Source organism: Caretta caretta, chromosome 1 (assembly GCF_965140235.1).
Source record: "Caretta caretta isolate rCarCar2 chromosome 1, rCarCar1.hap1, whole genome shotgun sequence".
In the NCBI taxonomy this organism is placed as follows: Eukaryota; Metazoa; Chordata; order Testudines; family Cheloniidae; genus Caretta; species Caretta caretta.
The window spans coordinates 311,965,353-311,987,274 of NC_134206.1; the positions used below are offsets into that span (position 1 = coordinate 311,965,353).

The following is a 21,922-nucleotide window of genomic DNA, read 5'->3' on the forward strand; positions in this document are numbered from 1 at the left end:
CAGAATGGCTACCCAACAGGATAGAAAATACCCTAATGCCATTATATAAATCAGCTGTATCCTCTCCTCTGGAATTCTGTGTTCTGTGCTGGCCACCTGATATTTAAGGTACTACCAATATACAGGAGGTCCGAAGATAGAATATAGAAAGAGTCAAAGTGGATAATACTGCTTCTAGTGGGAAGATTTCACAAGATCAGCCATCAGGTTAGCATCTTCCTTATTATTTTTCCCCTGATGTTCTTTTGCATATTCATAATTCAGAAAATACTCTATACCTTCACAATAGTCATTTTTGTTGTGTAATAAGCTATGATATTTTCCTGATTTAATCTTCACACAACATACATTTTCCAGTTTCCAAAATTTAGTTTCAGAGACAGCCACTGACATTCCCCTTCCCCCCCACCAAAATATCCCTGAGCTGACAGAATGCAACAGTAGGAGGGATGGATTCAGCTGGCAGTTACTTCCTGGCATGCAATTTTAATTAAGGAGTCAGCGTGTATGCAGCAGAAGCCACAGGAGTCAGTAGCTAAGAACGACTAGGAAAGTTTCCATGGATAAAAAGGTAAGAGAAAGGGACAATGAAACTGTATGTCAGGAGGTTAATGGAATGTTTACATCCTACTTTACTCCAAATAAATCTTATTTCCAAGGGGAAAACAGACATAAATTGCTGTGGTCAAAGACTGCTCAAAAAATACCTACTTTGTGGAGTACAGTCACAGATCTATTATTGACTCAAGGTAATTCAGCATAAAGGCAGGATCTATTTGTCAGACAGGGTTCTGCGTTTATACTAGGTTGCACATCAACACAATGAGGGGTTTTTCTGATTGGGAACATTCCATTCCCAGTGATTATGCCTGTCATTTAACAGCTAAATTAATTCAGGCATAAGAAGCGGAAGTCACTTGTCCAAAGAACTGTAATACCTTAGCATGTGATATCAGTTAGTATATTTAATCAGCTCCAAACAGAAGCTTCCTTTCTCTTGGACTATAGTTATTACCTATCTAGAAGAATAGTTATTACCTATCACAAGAATGTGGCTTTAAATCATTACTAGTGATTTTCAAAACTACATTGTTTTTCTTGGCATAATGAATCAGAGCCAATCAACAGGATAGAGAGGCTGATTCATATCCTGAATTTCCAACAACCATTATTAATCGTACAAACATCCTTCCTAAGAGGTACTGCAAAATCCTGCTGCAGAAATCTCACTGCCAGCAGTTTTCTCCACTGGTAAAATGTTCAAACATACCACCGAAAAGTAAGGGATGGAGTTCATGCACCTGTCTTGTTTTATAACTTCACACATCAATCTGAAGGAACTTGGACTAAAAATAATTTGTGAAAGAAAAATAAATTAATGTGATATGACTTAAAATGAGAGCCATGAGTTCTGGGGAGAAAAGAACTGATGAGCTAGTCTTCCTGTCTGTGTCACTTTCACTTGTTAAGAGCTCTCCAGCTACCAGCATAATTTATGTCTATAGTGAAATAAACTGTAGGGTAAATATTAGGGAAACAAGATAGTTACACAATTGTATTAAGAAAATATGAGATTTCTCAGACTGACAGTTTCTTTCGTATAAAAGCATTTTAATGTTCTCCTTTAGTGTCACAAAAATATTAAAATACAATTTCATAGTGTTTTGTCTGCAGTTGCAGCAGCTATTTTCATTTTTACTTGTAGAGCAATTAGTAATGAGTCTCCTCCCTCCTTCTATTTAAATGCCCTTACCAATCAGAATCAGTTGAGTGATGTTCAGAACCAGATGCCACAATGTGGTTTTGAATATTGCCCATTCACTACATTTCTCATGTCTGATTTCTGGAACTGGAGCAAACTAAAAAGATTTCCTATACTGAAGGCTGTGATGCATCACTTAGATGAACAAAGTTACTGGACCACATTGTTGAGGCAAACATACAGGCAGAATTTTGTCTGCTGCTTCCCAAAGGGCCTCCCTGATTCTCTGTAAATCCCTGGCTCAGGATGCTCTAATTTGCACTGGCTGGCAATGGCCCCGTAAGGGACCATATGCCAGTTGAAAATTGCCAGAGCGCATTGAACTGCAGCCACTCCTCCTCCCTACTCTCCTCATCCACAACATGCATGCTGCAGAAAAAAGAAGGTGTAAGAGCTAACTTGCCAGCATTATGCCCCCTGGGGAATTCACAGTAAGGAACTTTCTCTGTAATGGCTGCTCTAGGCCAGAGTAGGGCCAATGTTTCCTGTCTGCTCAATGACCCCCCTGCTGTCACCCAGATAGCGTGCAAGAGAATGCTGTCTGAGTCAAGTGCGGTGGGGACAAAAGCCAGACCGGGAGATGTGAAAAGAGTAGATTGGGACAAGGAATGGGACCGGACTGTAATAAAGAGTAAGAGAAACCAGGACTGGTTGGGCAAGGGGACTGGGAGCCGGGGTTGGGGGTTGAGGAGTGAAACAAGGGTGTCTGAAAGCCAGTGAGAGAAAGAAGGGGGACCCAAGTCAGTTGGTTGGAGGGAGCAGGGGCGACACTAAGACTGGATGAGGAGCTAAGGGGTAGTGGGACTAGGAACCAGCATGAAGGGAAGCATAGGCAGTGAGGAGAGGAAACAGATCTAACGAGATGGAGAACTGGGACTAACTTGGCAAAGGGACTGGGACAAGGAGCCAGGAAAGGAGTAGAGAGAGAGATTCAGATAAGGTGAGAAGCCCAGGAAGGGAGCCTATGACTGGCAGCCAGTGGAAAGGATGTGGAGAGATAGATCGGACAAGGAGCTGGTTGGGGAAAACTCGGACTGGCTGGGTCGCTGGGGTTTGGATAGCAAGCCTGGAGTGGGTAAATAGAACTGGATGGGCAAGGAGACTAGAACTGGGATGAGAAAACTGAGGAATGGAGACTGGGAAGGCAACGAGAAAAGGACTGGGACAAGAAGCTACTGGTGGGGAAGAGGCAAGACTGGGGATGTGGACAGGTTGGAGGGGTAGGGGAGAAGGAGTCAAGCTTGGGGCGGGGAGGGGAGGGGAAAATGGGCAGGAGAGTCTGTATTCACTAAGGAACACTCCCCTCCAAAGCCTGGAGCAAAACTCAGTTCCATTGCAGTCAGCAGACACCTGTCCATGGCAAAGTGAGTCTCTCATCTCCCTCTAGTGCTGGTCCACATAGAAGATGACAATCCATAACGGCTACCGGTTATTCTGTTAGCTCAAGTGGCAGAAGTCTCTGTGGTGGATCTAAAGGTTCCAACCTTGCTGATGAACCATGTAGTGAGCCAATATGATGCCACTTCATGGAATCTCTGGTTTTTTCAGTGAACTTTTTTTGTTAAGCCTAGGAAAGTACAAAATACTGTTCTAAGAACATTAAGATTGCAAAGTGCAAATAAAGTGAAAAGTTAGGAAACACCAGAATTATGATTATCTGTGCAACCTTAATTCTACCCCCTTATGCATATATACTATGGTACAGTCATAATTACACAATCATGTATTATTTTGTCAAGTTTGCTACCTTAAAATATTTTAACATAATTTGTATAATATCATGAAGGCAGTTGTTAGAAACCCTTTATTTAGATTGCCTACAACTTTCCATTTTAAAAGATTCCTGCAAGCTTTTTTCTGAGAAACATTAAACACCTACATTGTTAGCAGTAAGCCTTTCATATTCAGCTGAGGAAAAGCCGTCAGACTCCAGAAGTGACTCTTCTTTGTCACGTGAAATTCCATTCACATTTAGCTGAGTTGTAAAGAATTAAAAAAAGTTACCATCTCCCTTCTCTCACTTGTGTGCTGGTGCAACCTCAATTTCACTTTCATGCATATGCATTATGATACAGTCTTTAATTACACCACCACAAACTACTTTTTCTCTAGGATCCTACTTTATTCAGCACATTGGATGAATGCAGAAATAGGCCAAATTACGGTTTCACAGGCAACCATAAATCTGGCATTTTGTAACTTTTGAGCATTTGATTTTGTAACTTAAATAACATTCATTTAACATACTGCTTATGCACGTATATGAAATGAAATAATAAAATTGAAAGTATGAAATTATACTGGGTTTGTTCAGTGACTAGGAGAGAACCGCACAAAGAGGAGTAGACAAAAAAAATGGAGCAGGGGGGAGTAGAAATGAAAATCACACAGAGAGACTGTTAAAGAGGAACAGGGGGAAGGAAGGAAATATCTGGCTTCAAGACAAAGCTTGATAAATTTATGGAGGAGATGATATGATGGGCTAGCCTAATTTTGGCAATTAATTGATCTTCTACTACTAGCGGAAGATATGCCCAATGGCCTGTGATGGGATGTTAGATGGGGAGGGATCTGAATTACTACAGAGAATTCTTTCCTGGGTTTGTGGCTGGTGAGTCTTGCCCACATGCTCAGGGTTTAGCTGATCCCCATATTTGGGGTCGGGAAGGAATTTTCCCCCAGGGCAGATTGGCAGAGGCCCTTGGGGTTTTTCGCCTTCCTCTGCAGCATGGGGCACGGGTCACTTGCTGGAGGATTCTCCACACCTTGAAGTCTTTAAACCACGATTTGAGGACTTCAATAGCTCAGACATAATTTAGGGGTTTGTTACAGGAGTTGGTGGGTGAGATTCCGTGGCCTGTATTGTGTAGGAGGTCAGACTAGATGATCATGATGGTCCCTTCTGACCTTAAAGTCTATGATTCTAATACAATGAAGAACCTGGAGTCTTTCCCTGTGGTAGGGAAAGGCTCCAGCTGCAGGGAGGCAGTAAGACACTGCACTGCTAAAAATAACAGCACAGATGAGGAGGTGCAGCTGGGGCGAGTAGAGAGCTGTGTACGGTAGGCACTCCAGTGCACACCCACGCACTTCAGGCGTGTCTTTACTCTACTCACCTAAGCCTGGCCTCACCGTCTACACGGATATGTATACGCCCATGCTCTGGGGCTATATGCATTTATACATGACACAGCCAAAAGATGTACCCATCGCATATGCTTCTTTTGGTGGCATGTGGTGTATGTACATGTGTAGCCCCTAGCACAGGTGTATATATAGCAGTGCAGATCGTGAGGTGTATAAAATTAAGACATGCCTGAAGGGCATGGGTATGTACTAGAGTACTTACCTTACATGGCTCTCTAATCTCTCAAGACATGCCTCCCCCACTATGCTTCTATTTTAAGCTGTGTAGCGTCCTGCTGCCTCCCTGCTGCTGGAGCCTTTCTCTGCTGCAGAAAAAGACGGTCAGTGGGGAAAGGCTCTTGCAGGGGGAGCCCTTGAGGACAGGTTCTGGCAGCTCCCTGCTGCTGGAGCCTTTCCTCACCACAGCGAAACACTCCAGCAGCAGAGAAAGGGTCTGGCAGCTTCCCACTATTGGTGCCCTTCCCCTGCCACGGGGGAGACTTTGGCAGTGAGGAAAGGCTCTGGAAGCATGAGGCTGTGGGGAAGTTTTCACAGGATCACAGAACATCCAGGGTTGGGAGCCGACCTCTCACTATAAGTCTAGAGCCAGTGGAGATTAGATAGGAGGCTGCTGGAGTCAAGAAAAGTAAAAGAAGGACAGTATTTATCAGGTAAAAAGCTGTAATGCTACCACTGGTAATAAATCTCAGAAGGAATCCCAGAGAAGGGTTCCTGATAGACTGCCTGCCCACATTTTCACCCCTTTTAATATGTTTACAATACTTACTGAAATACAGACAAAAAATATTCATTAAAACGTCCCTTTGAGAACCCTAGTAGCCATGTGGAGATCTCTTATGTTTATTTACATTTAGATTGACCTGAAAAGGCCTGCCCTTTAAATTCTTGTAAAATGTAGAACGCCAGTGCAAAAGGCATTTGCTCACATCCCCCACCACCAACTTACGCTTCCATCCTTATCTCCATTTTGAAGGGCCTGTCAGGCCATCCCACTTTCAAGCTCTGGTTTCATATGTACTCTCCTGGTAATTCTGAAATGTGTTTTTAGAGTCCTCTGACACAGGATGTGCTGAAGATTCTGTACAGCTTGTGCTAGTTGGTGTAGTAAATAGAAACAAATCTTAGTTTCCTGTGGACCCAATTCATTAAACCTTGACATATCATTTATAAAGGCTTTCCTTAGTGTTTTACCAGTATAAAGTGTAAAAATATTTTTTCAAGTTACACATTCAAAAAAAAAAAAGAAAAAAGAAAAAAAAAAAGAAACTGGTTGTCTGCTATACAAAAGTGGCTTCTTTCTCAGACACCCCGAGGATGGCAAGAAACAGATCCAGCAAAGCACTTAAGCACGGACTTAATTTTAAGCACATGGTTTACTGGACTGGAGCCAGAGTCTTGTAGGATTGATGCCAATAATTAGCATTTTGATAACTACTGCAGCAAACTCTATATACAGTACTGCCTATTGGAAAAGGATTGGAGCCTATCTTCTGGCACCCTCCTCCTGCTGGATCTGGTTTTGCCCTTACTGAGCTAGCTCACTCCCTGGGGTAATTCTGTCGGTAGCTCTCTCACAGAATCCCGGGAACCAGTTTCCAACAGGATTAGTTGGTTTTTATTTTAAGCCTTCTTAACAAAACAAATCAAACCCACACAGACTCCTCCCTCAAAGTCTGTGCAGGTTGAGCAGACCCTTCCCCAAGTCTGCCTCTCACACCAGTAACTCCAGCAATCCCAAAATTTCCTGGCTCTTACCTCAGAGCCTCCATAATAAAGGACTTTGCACTGTCTCCCTTCCATCTGTTTGGTTTCTAGAATAATTCCTCTCTGCTGTAGCTCCTGTCCATGGAGGCACAACTCCTGGCCCCTCTACTTTCTGGAGAGTGTGACAATCTCTACCCTCCACTTCCTGCTGCCCTCTTTCATGAGGACCAGACAGTTAAGTTTCCAGCTCTTTTCTCAGGTGCAGCAGGTGGGGCTAATCAGCCAGTTAGCTCGCTGTAGGTCTGACTCCAGAGGAATGTTATCCCTTATACTGTCACTCTGCTACTTCTTAGAGAAACCCATACATTATTCATTCTAAAACACAAGCATTTACTTTATCGATATATTTTAAGGAAAGATATCAGCAATTTCCCCCCACTTTTAAATGCTGATTTTTATAGTGAAATTCTTGTTCTTTCTACAGTTTAACATTCAGGTAAGTAATAATTCAGTGGTTCTCAAACTTTTGTACTGGTGACCCCTTTCACATAGCAAGCCTCTGAGTGCAACCCCCCTTTATAAATTAAAAACACTTTTTTATATATTTAATACCATTACAAATGCTGGAGGCAAAGCGGGGTTTGGGGTAGAGGCTGACAAATCGTGACCCCCCATGTAATAACCTCATGACACCCTGAGGGGTCCCAACCCCCAGTTTGAGAAACCCTGTAATAATCCATTTCTTCCTTAAAAAATGAATAGCTGCATTTGATAAAGAAGGGGAGCGGAGAATGAAAAGAAGAACTAACATGCATCTTTTGGCCATTCTCTATGAGGTCAATCTTTTATTGCTACTTTTACAAGAATTCAGCTTGAATATCTTGTTAGATAAGAAGCTCTGTGGATTCCAGTGATGAATATATGATTGGTTCTTTTCCCCCATTATACAAATATTATTTGATTTTCATATCTGCCATTTACTCCCCCTAAATGCCACCATTTTCAATTAATATTTAGGATTCCACACCCCCCAGCTTTCCTTTTTGAAGTAAAAGGTCATTATGCAACCCAACTTCAGTTTAAATGGCTTGGAACAAAAATACCCCACAAAGAGAACTTTTAATGTATTTATAATGAAGCTCCTCCTTTGCCATGGCTCTGTGCTCATCCAGGGCAGTGCTATTTTTTAAGCTCTTTCCTGGACGATGGAGTTGCCAGTGTCACCGATATTGCTGGGTGAAATTCTATGGCCTGTGTTATACAAGACTTCGGAGCAGATGATCATAATTATCTCTTCTGGCCTTAAAAAAATCTATGAGATACCTTGATATTGTTTCCATCAAATGTTTGCCCGTATAAATCAGCCTGGAGTTCTAGGAGAAACCCATGGTTCACCCCTGTGGCAAAGCCTTTGGTTAGTCTTGGAATGGGACCAATTGCTTAAGCCATATTCTGAGGCTTGTTTCTTAAATTCTCTCTTGACTGCCCAGCTAATGAGGTCATTCAGGACAGCCCTTTCATAATGGTCTGGTTCCACCTGGGTAAGGTGCCTCTAAGGGATCTACATGCAGCTGGGAGTGTGCTCCCCTGCTCGGGTAGACAGCCACACTAGCTAGCACACCAAAATAGAAGCGTGGCCATGGGTAGCATGAGCGACAGCTTGGGCTAGCCACCTGAGTACAAATCTGCCAAGACCTCCTGCATATGTACTCGGGTGAATAGCCCAAGCCACTGCCGATGTGACGCCCCCAGCTACATGGCTATTTTTAGCATGCGAGTTCGGGAAGCATGCTCGCAGCTGCAGTGTAGACATGTCCTCAGAGATGCTTTGAGAGGACACCTCTTAAATAAGTTGCAACCAAAGCAAATGCTAACTATGGCGTTTTTACCACTATTTACAAGGCCAATGTCATGAAGCAAAACAAAAGAGAAATTAAAATGGAATATACAGAAACTGCATTACCAAAAACTGAGCTAGAGAATTAAATTGGGGTATTGGAAAGCTCCACTTTGGATAGATAAAAATTAAACTTCATAAGACTTACCAACACCAGACTCAGGAGCTGATATACATTCTCCTCTGAGTGAGCCCTCCAGGAACAACATTTGCTTATTGAGCTTCTGGCTCTGTCCCCTCTCTTCCACAGAGCAGAGAGAAAAGGTGTCTGCCTTTCCTTCTTCATATACAAATTGGGTCTTTAAAGACACTTTAGCCTTTGTTAATAACCAGCAACACCTGACTTCAAAATGTGCTTTGGGGATATTATATTACTGATCCAGCAGATCTTCACGACTGACCAGGAAATCTCAGCTCCTGGGCAGACACCATCATAAGAAGAGTTTCACCTTTGTGTGTGTGCGTTTTTCACATTGTGTGCTCTACACAATAGACGTCAGCCCTGAATAATGACATGAATCTAAAAGGTCCATATGACACACGCAGAAACCTTTCTTTGGGGATGGGAGAGAACATTCCAATAAACAACTGATGCTATGAAAACAAGCAAATGCTATTTTAAAAAACAGTGGCCTTAGTCAAAGCTGTTCTAAGTAATTTTAAATTTACAGGCTAAACGCATGCTGCTATCACATCACTGTAACACTATCCCTAATCATGACATCTGTGTAGCTCGAAAGCTCATCTCTTTCACCAACGGAAGTTGGTCCAATAAAAGATATTATCTCACCCACGTTGTCCCTCATAATGTCAACATTCAGGAAAAAATCTTTTTTCCTAGCCAAGAGCCAGAGATCTGCAGAGAATTTTGACAGTGTTTTGAGACGTCATTCCCTAATCTGGAGGGGTGAAGGAAATTGCTAAATTCTAGGTAACTTCTACACAGGCTCATTCTTTTGGTTTTTTCATTGGCTCTGTTCTCAGCTTAGGGTGACCAGATGACAAGAACAAAATGTCGGGACACATAGGGGGCAGCCACAGGCTCACCGCCCCCCACGAAGGCCTGCTCTAGGTTTTTTGCCGCCCCGAGCAAAAAAAAAAAAGCCGGAGTGCCACCGAAGCAAAATATGGGGACAAATGGCATCTCAACCGTACGTCAGTCGGGACGCAGGACAAACAACTAAATATCGGGACAGTCCTGATTTTATCGGGACGTCTGGTCACCCTATCTCAGATGTTAGAGCCTTGCTTATGCTGGTGATTTGTCCTGTCGCCATCTATTAATTGCCAGGTAGCCAGCTGCACCAGTGTAGCTTAGGCCTGGTCTACATGAGGGACTTGTATTGGTGCAGCTAGACCCTCTCTGTAACAAACTTTCTGGTACTTGGCATTGTCAGTGGCAAATAAGTCTATCATAGGGGTTACCCAATGCAGGAATATCAGTTTTATAATGGAGCTCCACAGCAACCACTCATGATTGGTTAGGGATTGTCTGCTCAGGAAGTGTGCCAGGTTGTTGCTGGCTTCTGGGTGATTGAAGCTGGTTGGCCCAGTGCCACTCATGCCCTGGCTGAGGTGGAGCTCTAAATGAGGGACCCCTATTACCCGCCCCGTGGTCATGCTCTGAAGTTAAAGGAGACAGGTCTCTACTTGATGCTGGAGAAAAGGAGTAGGATGGTATAGGTGAGGATGAGTAGATTTCTTTTTTCAGTGGTGGCACTGTGATATGATACCAGTATCTGCCCAGGAACTGGTCATTGCTTCAGTGCAGACAGTGTCTCTAGAGCAGACATAGAGTCCTCCAGGGTGTATCTCAGCCCTCTGTGAGGCTCAGATATGGATATCAGTCCTGGGTCTCATTTCACCCTGTGCCTCTCTGTTTTGGTGGAAGCTCTGTCCTTGGGAGAATGATGTTACAAGCCCTTTTTCTGGGTCTGTCCTCCTGGGCTGGAGCCTTGTTTGCACTCTCTCTGTCTCTCAATGTTGCCCTTTTCCAGGAGAATAGCTACTGGTTTTATTGCTGAGGTTCCTGGTTACAAGATGGCCAGTGTGGAAGTTGCCAGTGTTGGCTTAGTTGACCTCTTTTTTGCCTTCTTTCCACTGCCTGATCCCTAGCTGTGGTACCTGCTTGAGGGAACACTGGCCAATGATGGATTTTATGGGCCTGCTCTGGTAGTTACCATCACCTCTGGATCCAAAGTGACTCACGTGGCCTGCTCTAGCAGGTATAACTTAAGCTGAGCTTCCCTGGATTTGCAGGCTCTTGTGGAGAATGACGTACACCCAGAACACCTACCTGGGATGTAGGTCTCCCTGAGGCAGAATATGCAAGATGGGCAGGACTTGAACCCTGATGCCTGCCATTAGACATGGTGGTTGGTGTGAAGCATGTCAGCCCACTATAAAGGAAGTGTGCGGATCTGCGGTTCCTTAACCCGTGTCTCCGGGCTCCCAGTTGGCTGCCATCTCCATGCTGCCATTCCACCCCTCTGGTAGCACAAGGAACAGCAGCCTAGGAGCCCTGTGGGCTCATGCTTCACTCATGGGGGAGGCCCTGATTGGTGGTGCCTACTGAGTCTCCCGATTGGCTTAGGCCTGATAGTTAGGGCCTGGAGGAAATACCTGGAGGCTGTCTGTGCAACTAGGTGGGCCCTGGCTCACGGTTGCAGATAGACCCCGCTATGTTTCCAGATACCTCACACTCCTGGCTCTGGTTTCCAAGTTCTCCTGTCCCACTTCTGGCCTCTTGTCTTGCTACTGATCCACTGCCCCAACCTCCATTGGGCCTTTGACTCAGCACAGCTCACCGACTCCAATCTGATCCTTTGGCATGACACCAGGGCGGATTTCAGCTACCAGCCTCAGCCCATGCCCCGCAATGGGGATCCCTGCAGAGAAGTGAGCTGGGGCAATCTTTTTTTTAAAAATGTCATATTTAAGGAAACGTGAGTGTGAAGATGAATTTTCATCACAAAAAGTTGTTGAAAAACCTCTGTGAAGTCTCTTAGGAGAGTAGCGGGTCGGCCACTCCCGGGGTTCCATGGCTGCTATGGGGCAGTAAGAGGGAACCGAGGGAGGGTTGTGGCTGCTTTGCCCTTTATGCCCTTCCTCAGCAGCATGAGAAGGCACAGGGTATGTGCACATGTGGACACCACTGTTTCAGTGACTTCAATCTCATACACACAAGGTGCATACGCACTTATCCTGGGCTTCATACTGACACATACTCAAGGAAGAATATTGTTTACACAGGGAAATAAATTCAGAATATAGTACACAGTTACCCTTAACTGCCTTTACTGCTGCTGGACCCATCATAGGAAATGTTCAGGATCTCTACAAACTTCTCAGCTGGAGTCTTAACATATTTTAACTGATGGCTCTTCAAGCAGCATCTATATTCTCACCTTGGGGCAGTATGTCCAAATAATCAATATAGTATTCAGCTAGTGACAGATTGAATACTCGGACGCCACTATGATTAGGGACCCACCAAATTCACAGCCATGAAATCTGGTCTCCCCCCACAAAAAACGGTCTTTTGGGTGCTTTTACTCTATGCTATACAGATTTCACAGGGGAGACAAGTGTTTCTTAAATTGGGTGTCCTTATCCAAAAGGGAGTTGCGGGGGTGGGGTCACAAAATTATTTTAAGGGGGTCACAGTATTGCCACTCTTATTTCTGTGCGGCCTTCAGAGCTGGGCAGCCAGAGACCAGTGGCTGTTGGCCAAATGCCCAACTCTGAAGGCAGTGCCCTGCCAGCAGCAGTGCAGAAGTAAGGGTGGCAATGACATACCACGCCACCCAGAGAGTGGTGGCTGTTGACCCAGGGCCCAGCTCTGCAGGCAGCAGCACAGAAATAAGGGTGGAAATACCATGCCATGCCATCCTTACTTCTGCGCAACTGATGGCGGCAGCTCTGCCTTCAGAGCTGGTCTCCCGGCCAGCAGCCGCCACTCTCTGGCCGCCCAGCTCTGAAGGCAGTGCTGCTGCCAGCAGCAGCAAAGAAGTAAGGATCGCATTACCAGAATCCCCCCCACATATAATAACCTTGCAACCCCCCCACAATGCCTTTTTGGGTCAGGACCCTTACAATTACAGCACTGTGAAATTGCTGATTTAAATAGCTGAACTCATGAAATTTACAATTTTTAAAATCCTGTGACTGTGAAATTGACCAGAATGGACCATGAATTTAGTAGGGCCCTAACTATGATGTGTTTCTGTACAGAAACATTCATACAGAAGCACCACAGAATCCATCTCACTCTCTTGCACTGTGTGCATGCAACTCCATGTGTGTTAAATAGGCTGCCTCACACTTTTATTTCTATGTAAAACCCATTTAAATTATCAGACTGTTAGGCCGGGGCAGGAATGTCCAGCTGCACTGACCCAACAAGCTCATTAGTTATTTGTTCTTGGAATGATACTCAATAGTGTGTGGTTACTGCACTTAAGAAGGGAAAAATCAAATACACAACTACAAAATGGGGAATAACTGGCTAGGCAGTAGTATTGTTGAAAAGGATCTGTGGGTTATAATGGATCACAAATTGAACATGAGTCAACAATGTGATGCAGGTGTAATAAAAGCTAATATTGTTTTGGGGTGTATTAACGGGAGTGTTGAATATAAAACTTGGGAGGTAATTGTCTTGGTTTACTCAGCTCTGATGAGGCCTCAACCAAAGTACCGTGTCCAATTCTGGGCGCCACAATTAGGAAAGATGTGGACAAATTGGAGGAGAGCAACAAAAATGATAAAAAGTTTAGAAAACCTGATCTATGAAGAAAGGTTAAAAACACTGTTCAGTCTTGAGAAGACTGAGTGGGAGACAGTCTTCCTCTTCAGAGCTGTTATAAAGGACAGTGAGTAATTGTTCTCCATGTCCCTAAAGGTAGGACAAGAAGTATTCAGCTTAATTTGAAGCAAGGGAGATTTAGATTAGATATTAGGAGAAACTTTCTAACTATAAGGATAGTTAAGCTCTGGAGTAGGCTTCCAGGAAGTTTTTGGAATCCCCATCATTGGAGGTTTTTAAGAACAGGTTGAACAAATATCTGTCAAAGATGAGCTAGGTTTACTTGGTCCTGCCTCCTGCCTGAGGAGAATGGACTAAATGATCTCTCGTGGTCCTTTCCAGCCCTACATTTTTAGGGTTCTTTGATTAATAATGGTGGCATTTAAGGACTGAAGCCATGACATTTAGAGCTGGATTTGGATTTTGAACACCTAAAATGTCTGGGGTGTGTAGGCTTTTGGACAGTGTCTGTTGGATCCTGTATTTTGATTTATTGATTCCATGACAACCATGCAATCAATTCCAACAGTGTGCAGCTTTGACCTCATGGAAATTATACCATCTCCACAATCTGCCTATTAGTAACACAGCCCCCACTTGCTGCTCTTAGCGATTGTCTAGTGATTTGCATCTTCCAAAGGTCTTGCAGGCATAAGCCTTTCATCTCTAGTATCCCGCCCAAGTTCCAGTTTGAGGAATTACCCTCTGCCCACCAACAGTCTCACTACATTTTCAAATGGATATGCTATTCTTCTTTCTGCTTTAATCAATTATGTAAGTGTTACTCTTTGCTGGTAAGAAGCTGCCATGTTCCACCTGGGCATTGGCTGCATTTCATTTGTGGGTAAAGTGATTGCTTCACCATATCGGGAGGCTGGTGTGACCTAATGACTACTGTTGGGCAAAAAATTTTCTACAAATTGCTTTTTAGTTATTTATTTGCCAAAAAATGCATTTTGGGAGGGGCGGAAGGAGTTTTCTCAAAACTCCTGAATTTGGCAAATAGTTGCAATAGGAAAAATGTTCAAAAGAGTCAAAACATTTTGTTTCAACCAGTTCAAAACATTTTTCATTTTGAAATGTTTTGCTTTGAGTTTTTGTCTTGAAATGGCATTTCAATTTCAAACTTGGACAACTGAAAAAAAGAAGGTGAAAAACACTCAAAAAGACTGAACTGAAAAAAACAATTAAATTTTTTTTTCAGTCAGCTGACAAATATAGTTTTGTGTGTGTGTTTTTTTTGATTAGATGAAAATATTTGTTTCAATTTGAATGAACCAGACCATATTTTTTAATTTTCTGTTTGGCCCCTGAACCAAAACCAATTATTTGCTCATGACTTGCCCTATCTCAGCAGCCAAGAATGTATATTAAACATATATGTTACTAACTTCAACAAATGTTTGCAGTGAAGGTTTCAGGCACTTGCCTAAAGGCTTTATAAATCCCAGAAATGTACAATTCTTTCTCCTGGATTTCCTTTTTCCATTACCGACTTGAAGGTATTAATTCTAACACTAATAATACTTAGTAACTTTTTCTGTTAGTCTCCAGGATCATCTTACAAGAAAGCGAGTGGGAGTTTTGCCATTGTTACCAGAGGCAGCAGGATCAGATTCAGAGTTGGTACAGATAGATTCCCTCGGCCTTAGTTTTCCTAAAGACTTACAAAGTGAATCAGTGATAGGGTAGAGAAGAGAACCCCATGTTTCCTTGCTCACTGCCTTTCCTCTCCCCACTAGACTGCACAGCCGATAATGGTCTCTCTCTCTCTTTGGTTGAGTGTGAGCTGGCCAATAATTCAATAAGTAGGTTCTGGAGTTTAATTTATTAATGGGTAACTGAATATTGTTGCATATTTCAATTGCATAGTGTGATTAGATAATGCCATGACAAATTAAAAAAAAATTAAAAAACATCTTTCTCCAGTTTACCAGTCTTCATTACATTCTTATCATTTAGAGCCAACTATTCTTGACTATCACTAAGCAACTCGAAGCATGAAATTGGGGCAGAGATTGCCATTAAATCAGTGTTTGCATTTTATTCTCTTTCTCTTTTTTAAAAAACTGTGGGGAAGGCACTGGAAAATGTCAGTAAAGCAATGCACAAAGACCCTAATACATTTGCTGACCTTTATTCCCAGAGATGGGTTAGTAGTCATTATAATGCTGCAGATGCTCTCTTAAATAATTTAGATGCTGTTGCCTGTCTCTTGGAGACTGTGGACACTTCATCAAGCTCTATTAAAGCTCCCAAAGCAAGCATAAATGTGGAATTCTTCAGAAATAAAATACACAAAATTACCACGTTATTGCATTTTAGGTGGATTACCTTTTAGTTTCTGCTCAGCTATTCAAAGGGCTTCCTCTGTATTCTCTCAGATAAACGTTACAATAAAGAGGTGCATTCTGAAGCAGAAATGCATGAAGTGATAAAAAAACCCTATGTACATGTGAACATATATCTGTGCTTAGTAAACGCATGCTCTTTGTTTTCTTGTCAGCAAAATTCCTCCAGTGCAGATGACCCAAAGGAAAGGAAGCCAGGTTAGGCAAAGCAACAACCGTAGCCATATGGCCACAATCCATAGAAAGGGAATGGTAAATAAAAACACAGAGACCAACTTGTGATTTAGGGTCACATTTTCAAAAGCACCTAATTGATTTGGAAGCCTAATTTCCCACTTCAGAGCCTAAATCCTATTGATTTTCAATTAGGCTTAAGCTTCGAAGGGCTAGATCTACAAAGGGGACTTATGGCTTGTCTACATGGGCAGTTAGTTTGAGGCAAACTGGGTTATGAAGTAGCAGTCATTTGGCACGGACTAACTGTCCACTTAGCCCCAGTGATGCACATGAACCGTTTGTTAATGCACTTTGATCTTGTCCTCATTGAAATGGGACTAATCAAAGTGCATTAACAAACTGTTAATGTGTGTCAGCTGGGTCCACATCGACAGTTAGTGCATGCAGGATAGTGCAGGGTAGATTCACATCCCAGCTTGCTGCTAACTAAATGTTTGTGGAGATAAGCCTTTAGACTCAGTGTTGCAATGCTTAAGTAGAAGGGCCCTGCTATGGACTGGAATCCACAGCCCTGAGTTAGGCACCCAACCTCCCTGTACAATGCATGGGGAAAAGTTAGGTGCATGAGAATGGGATTCACAGAAACCAGCATGCTGAGTTGGGAGCCACCTAAACTAGTCAGTAGGAAATAATGAGGAGAAGGGTGGAGCTTAGGCTCTGTCCCCCAAAGGGAGTTAGGTAACTCCTTGTGCTGAGGATTCATGGGTATGAATACTCTTCTGGAGTTAGGTGTTCAAGCCAGGTCAGCTCCTTTTCACAGAAAATTGAGAGGCCACCCTTTTACCCCAGTGGTTTGAGGACTCACCCAGGATGTGGGAGACCATGGTTCAAATTCTCCCTCTACCTGATGTGGAGCAGGGACTTGAAGCCAGATTTCCCAGGTGAGTGCCCTAACCACTGGGCTATGTGTATTCTAAGGGGGGGGGGGGTCACTACCTCTCCTCTTGAAGCTGTTCCATTTTGTATAACATAATTACAAACCTCTTGGAACAGGGCCTGCGGCTTCTAGGTGAGAACATAAACAACTATGCTATAGAGTCACTCACTCTCTCTCTCCCACTGACTATTTAAGTAAGTATTTATGTCACTTTCTGAAATGGGACTTAGGCTCCGAAGTCATGCGAGACCTTCTGAACATTTTACCCTTTGTTGTTTCTTGATTGCTGAAGGAACAGAAGTTAACTCTGGAGGCTGAATTACTTCATCTCTTCAATGTCATTTGCACCAGTTCATTGACTTACAAACCTCATCCTGCTCCTCCAAGATTTTCTACCTGCCTTCAGTTCCCATTGACTTCAGCAAAAATGCTTAGGAGTTTGCAGGTCTGCACCCAATGATGCACTAGTACAGATTGTACAGCATCACAGGCCACCCTACTGAAGTTGGGCTAAAATAGATGTCATAATGAAAGGAGATGTAGCAGCCATATTAACGTTGTGCTGAGCAGGGAAGGAGAGAGTTTAAGGAACACACCTATTCCCCACTTGTTACTTAGGTCCAAGGTTAGAATTGTAACATCCAAATTACTGTTGAAGTCAGTTTTTTGCCACTTGGAGCAATACTTTTTCAACCCCTGCTAATATCAAAAACAAAAATTGTGACAGGTGCTAAATTGTGTAATCAAACACTTTTAAAAGCACAGTCTTTGTGCCAACCCTGCATAAGTGGAACTGGGATATCATGTTATGAGCAGAAGTGTTTGAAAAAGTTTTTGTGGGACATTTCTAAACTGTTTCTGGGTTTTGTGAAAGTTTCCTTGACATTCTTATGGCTTTTTAAAATCAAAATTCTCTTTAGAATCCTTATCAAACAGTTTCATTTACCAAAAATTGTATTTTTGGTAAACAAAAATGTTTAATAATTTTTATACAAATTTTGATTTTTCAAAAATGGGTAAAAAAAATCACAAACTTTTAGGAAAAATGGAAAATTTCAGTGCTGACAATTTGCACAAAAAATGTGACTTTAAGAAAAAATCTTTTGTCTGCAGAAAAGCCTTTAATGTGAAAAATTTCAAGCAGCTCTAGTTACAGGTGATGACAGAGAGGCCTATAGACTAGAAAGGCTGTACAACAGCTCCACAACCTGGCTCTAGTCTGAAGATTTCACCAACACAGAGCCTGATGTGCATGGAGTTAGTTTTATCCCCAGTGAAAACAAAACACACCAAGATTAGGAAAGTGTTGGTTTTTTAGTAATTTATTTAGGATTAATGACTTCGATGAATGGCACCTCTTCCATTTTTTCTTGTTTCTCAATAGATTTGGAAATAGGTTTGGATTTGCTCCCACAGACATTCAGAAATGATGGTTAAAAACTTGTAAGTTTCTCATAGCCCTAAAATTTATTCATTGCCCTTAACAAATGAAATGCTACTTGCCTTACTCACTTGATGTCTCATCCAGGACTGAATGTAGGCAATCCTGGAAACCTAGTCACGTCATAACTCCTCCCAGATAGTACTTTCCTTTTTCTATGTCCTCCTCCTCTCCTGACTTGCTGGGACACGAGCATGGGCCCTCCTTCTTCTCTCCCAGCAGCGGCAACAGGGTTCCTCCTCTCAGGAGCTGCATCAGCAGGCTTCCCCTCTCCCACTTCTGGGATGGCAGCAGGGAATCCGTAGTATTTACCCCCAGCAGCCAGGATGTATTCATTTGGTTGAGTGGAGTGAGCCCACTTCACTCTTCTCCTCCTGCCACACATAGAGCCCTTTGCTGGGGTGGCAGGGACTCCCAGAGCAATGTACATTGGAGTTAACACTTCATTGTGATGCATGGGGCTATTCACCGTCCCCCCCCACCCGAGCTATTACTGCAGGCTGTCTGCAGACTCAGGCATACATCACATTTCCAAGCTATTCTTTGTAAACACGAGGGCTAGATACTATTCTGTTTTGAAATGAAAGCTTAGATTCCAACGTAATCAAATGACTCCAGAAGTCAGGGCCTTTTGTACAGTTCTGTAGTGTCTGTGCCTTAATCCAGCACTGACCTGATCCACTTCCCATTAATGTCAGTTGTAAGACTGCCATAGGTTTCAGTAGAATATAGATCAGGGTCTTGAATAGTCTCATGGAAAGGACTTACATCTGGGATGAAATTGGCTTATTGAGACTACTCATGTAAGACAAGTAGGATTTGTTTTATATCTGAGCTTATGTCTAAGTAGTTGAAATCTTCCATTACTTTGTCCATAATCAGTTTCTCAAAGGTTTCTAGTCTTATTTGTTTCCATCACATACAATGCTTTTCCTTTCCTATGATACTTCCTAGCACTTTACAATATCTGGCAGTGGATAGTACTATTGATTTTTACTTTTCCACTACTGCTAACCACTTGAAGTAAAAAATTTCTAGTAGTTTCCAAATAGGATTAGACATTTATTAATGTGCAGTCTCTCTGGCTGAGATAACATCTGAAGAGCTATCATGATTCTTGGCATAAAATGAACATCAGCTGGAGTCAGGAAACATCTCCTTTCATAGTAATGTATTCTACGGTTATGTACATCCAAGGGTATAAGCACAGCTTCTGGTAAAGCAGCTTGTATTGTTCACCTTTGCAGACAAGATCACACACTAGATGGCCCAAGATTCACTATGCGCTTCCCACCTGTCCCAAACTCCCGTGCTGTGCTGGCTTGGGAGAGGATGCAGATAGTATATGGAGGTTTCACATTAAAACAGGAGAGGCAGTAGGGTACCTGCCATATGTCCCAGTCATAGCTCTGATGAAGAGACATTCCGCTTCTCTCCAACTTCACATTATGATCCTCACAGAGTTCTGTCAGCGTCATGCACTACATTTTCCCCCCAATGCAGCAATGGTGAAGGAAGCGTAAAACAAGACTTGTGAGTGACGGCCAGTGCAGTTGTCGGGGTAGTGACATTGGCTGCTCTGCTTTGGACTAAAAGGTACTGGATATAAGGCAGTATTGTACAAAGAGCTCCTCACAATTAGCTCTTTCGGGGTCAGTGCTTTCAGTATATTACTGTAGCAAGGCGTGACTCACCGGCGCAGCGCCTCCCACTGCTCATCCTGGGAATTAGCTCTCTAGCCTCCAGAGTGCCCTCTGCAGGCTGGTGTCCTGCTTGCTTCAGGCCCCCGTGTCCTTCCCGGACCCTGGTGCCCCTCTACATCAGGGTTCTGCCCCTTGCAGTACTCCCACAGTCTGGGTCTCCCCTCCCCGGGGAATCCACACCCTCTATCCCTACCTTGCCTCAGCAGCTACTGCCAGTCCTCATCTAGTTATCGTACACTGGGGCGGACTCCAGTCTGTACCACTCATCATCGGCAAGGAGGGTTTGGGACCTGCTGCCTTTGCCTAACCTTGGGCTGCCCCTCTGCAACTCCAGCACCTGCTTTAGGCCTTCAGCAAGGCCTGCAGGCTGGGGGTTTTCCAGCCTGGAGCTCCCCAGCCCTGCTTCACTCTAGGTACCCTGGTGAGCTCCCAAGCAGCCAGGCCCTTCTCTCTTCACAACTAGAGAGAGACTTTCTGAGCTCCTGGCTTACAGCCTTTTATAGGGCCAGCTGAGGCCTATTGGGGTGTGGCCCCAGCAGTGGCTGCCTTCCCCATCAGCCTAGCCTTTGGCTCACAGCCCCAGCCCTCTCCCAGGGCTGGCTGTAACCCTTTCTGGAGTGGGTGACTACCCCGCTACAATTACTCATGAAATATTGGAAGGAATCATAAGCCAGTGTTGTGCAAACTATAACTGCTTCCCTGGGATTGTACAATGCAAACAGTAAAGGGTTAACACTTGGTTGGAATGGATGAATGGTTCACAACATGCACACAGCTCCACCTGCTTTTGCAGTACGAACATTGCAAATTATAGTATTTTCTATGCCACCCATTTTCTCCTCCTTTGATACGTTATAATAGCACCTGAACAAAGCAAGTGACATCTGAAAAAAGAAAGAGACAAGCATGTGGTTTTTCTAATGCTATGCAAACCAATCTTTTCAAGTCAATCAAGGATGTCAACAAAAGGTGTCTCAATCTTGTATCTGGATCACTGCCATTTTTAGAGGACAACAAAGCTTCAGACTGCCGGCTTTAGCTTATCAAACCTTTCTAAATGCTTTAAGTGTATGGCAGTAACAAGTAGATTCTTGCAAGATGCTATAGATGATAAAAGCCAATTATTCAGACAGCTTATTTAGGAGAGCAGGAACTCTTTGCACACACTTTTATATGTAAAAAAGAAAAGGAGTACTAGTGGCACCTTAGAGACTAACAAATTTATTTGATCATAAGCTTTCGTGAGCTACAGTTCACTTCATCGGATGCATGCAGTAGAAAATACAGAGGGGAGATTTTATATACACAGAGAACAAGAAACAATGGGTGTTACCATACACACTGTAACGAGAGTGATGAGGTAAGGTGAGCTATTACCAGCAGGTGAGGGGGGAGGGGGAAAAACCCTTTTGTAGTGTTCAGAGTAGCAGCTGTGTTAGTCTGTATTTGCAAAAAGAAAAGGAGTACTAGTGGCACCTTAGAGATGAACCAATTTATTTGAGCATAAGCTTTTGTGAGCTACAGCTCACTTGTAGCTCACAAAAGCTTATGCTCAAATAAATTGGTTCGTCTCTAAGGTGCCACTAGTACTCCTTTTCTTTTTCCTTTTGTAGTGATAATCAAGGTGGGCCATTTCCAGCAGTTGACAAGAACATGTGAAGAACAGTAGGGGGAGAAATAAACATGGGGAAATAGCTTGAATTAATATGCAAACTAGATACCATTAACCTGGGTTTGAACAGAGACTGGGAGTGGCTGGGTCATTACACATATTGAATCTATTTCCTTAAGTTAAGTGTCCTCACACCTTCTTATCAACTGTCTAAATGGGCCATCTTGATTATCAGTACAGAAGTTTTTTTCTCCTGCTGATAATAGCTCATCTTAACTAATTAGCCTCTCACAGTTTGTATGGTAACTTCCAACTTATCTGTATGTATATATCTATCTTACTATATGTTCCATTCTATGCATCCGATGAAGTGAGCTGTAGCTC

General features: G+C 43.2%; 1 long non-coding RNA gene across 3 annotated transcripts in view; it reads left to right on the plus strand.

Annotated features, from left to right (window-relative positions):
- Positions 1 to 465: 465 nt before the first annotated feature.
- The window catches only part of LOC125630676 (uncharacterized), a 58,433-nt gene continuing 36,976 nt past the window's right edge, over positions 466 to 21,922 (plus strand). The window contains exon 1 of one of the 3 annotated variants that reach the window (XR_012666541.1): positions 466 to 571. This is a non-coding gene — a long non-coding RNA (uncharacterized LOC125630676). The remainder of the gene's footprint in view (positions 572 to 21,922) is intronic. The other 2 variants (XR_012666542.1, XR_007354740.2) reach the window with 2 other exon arrangements.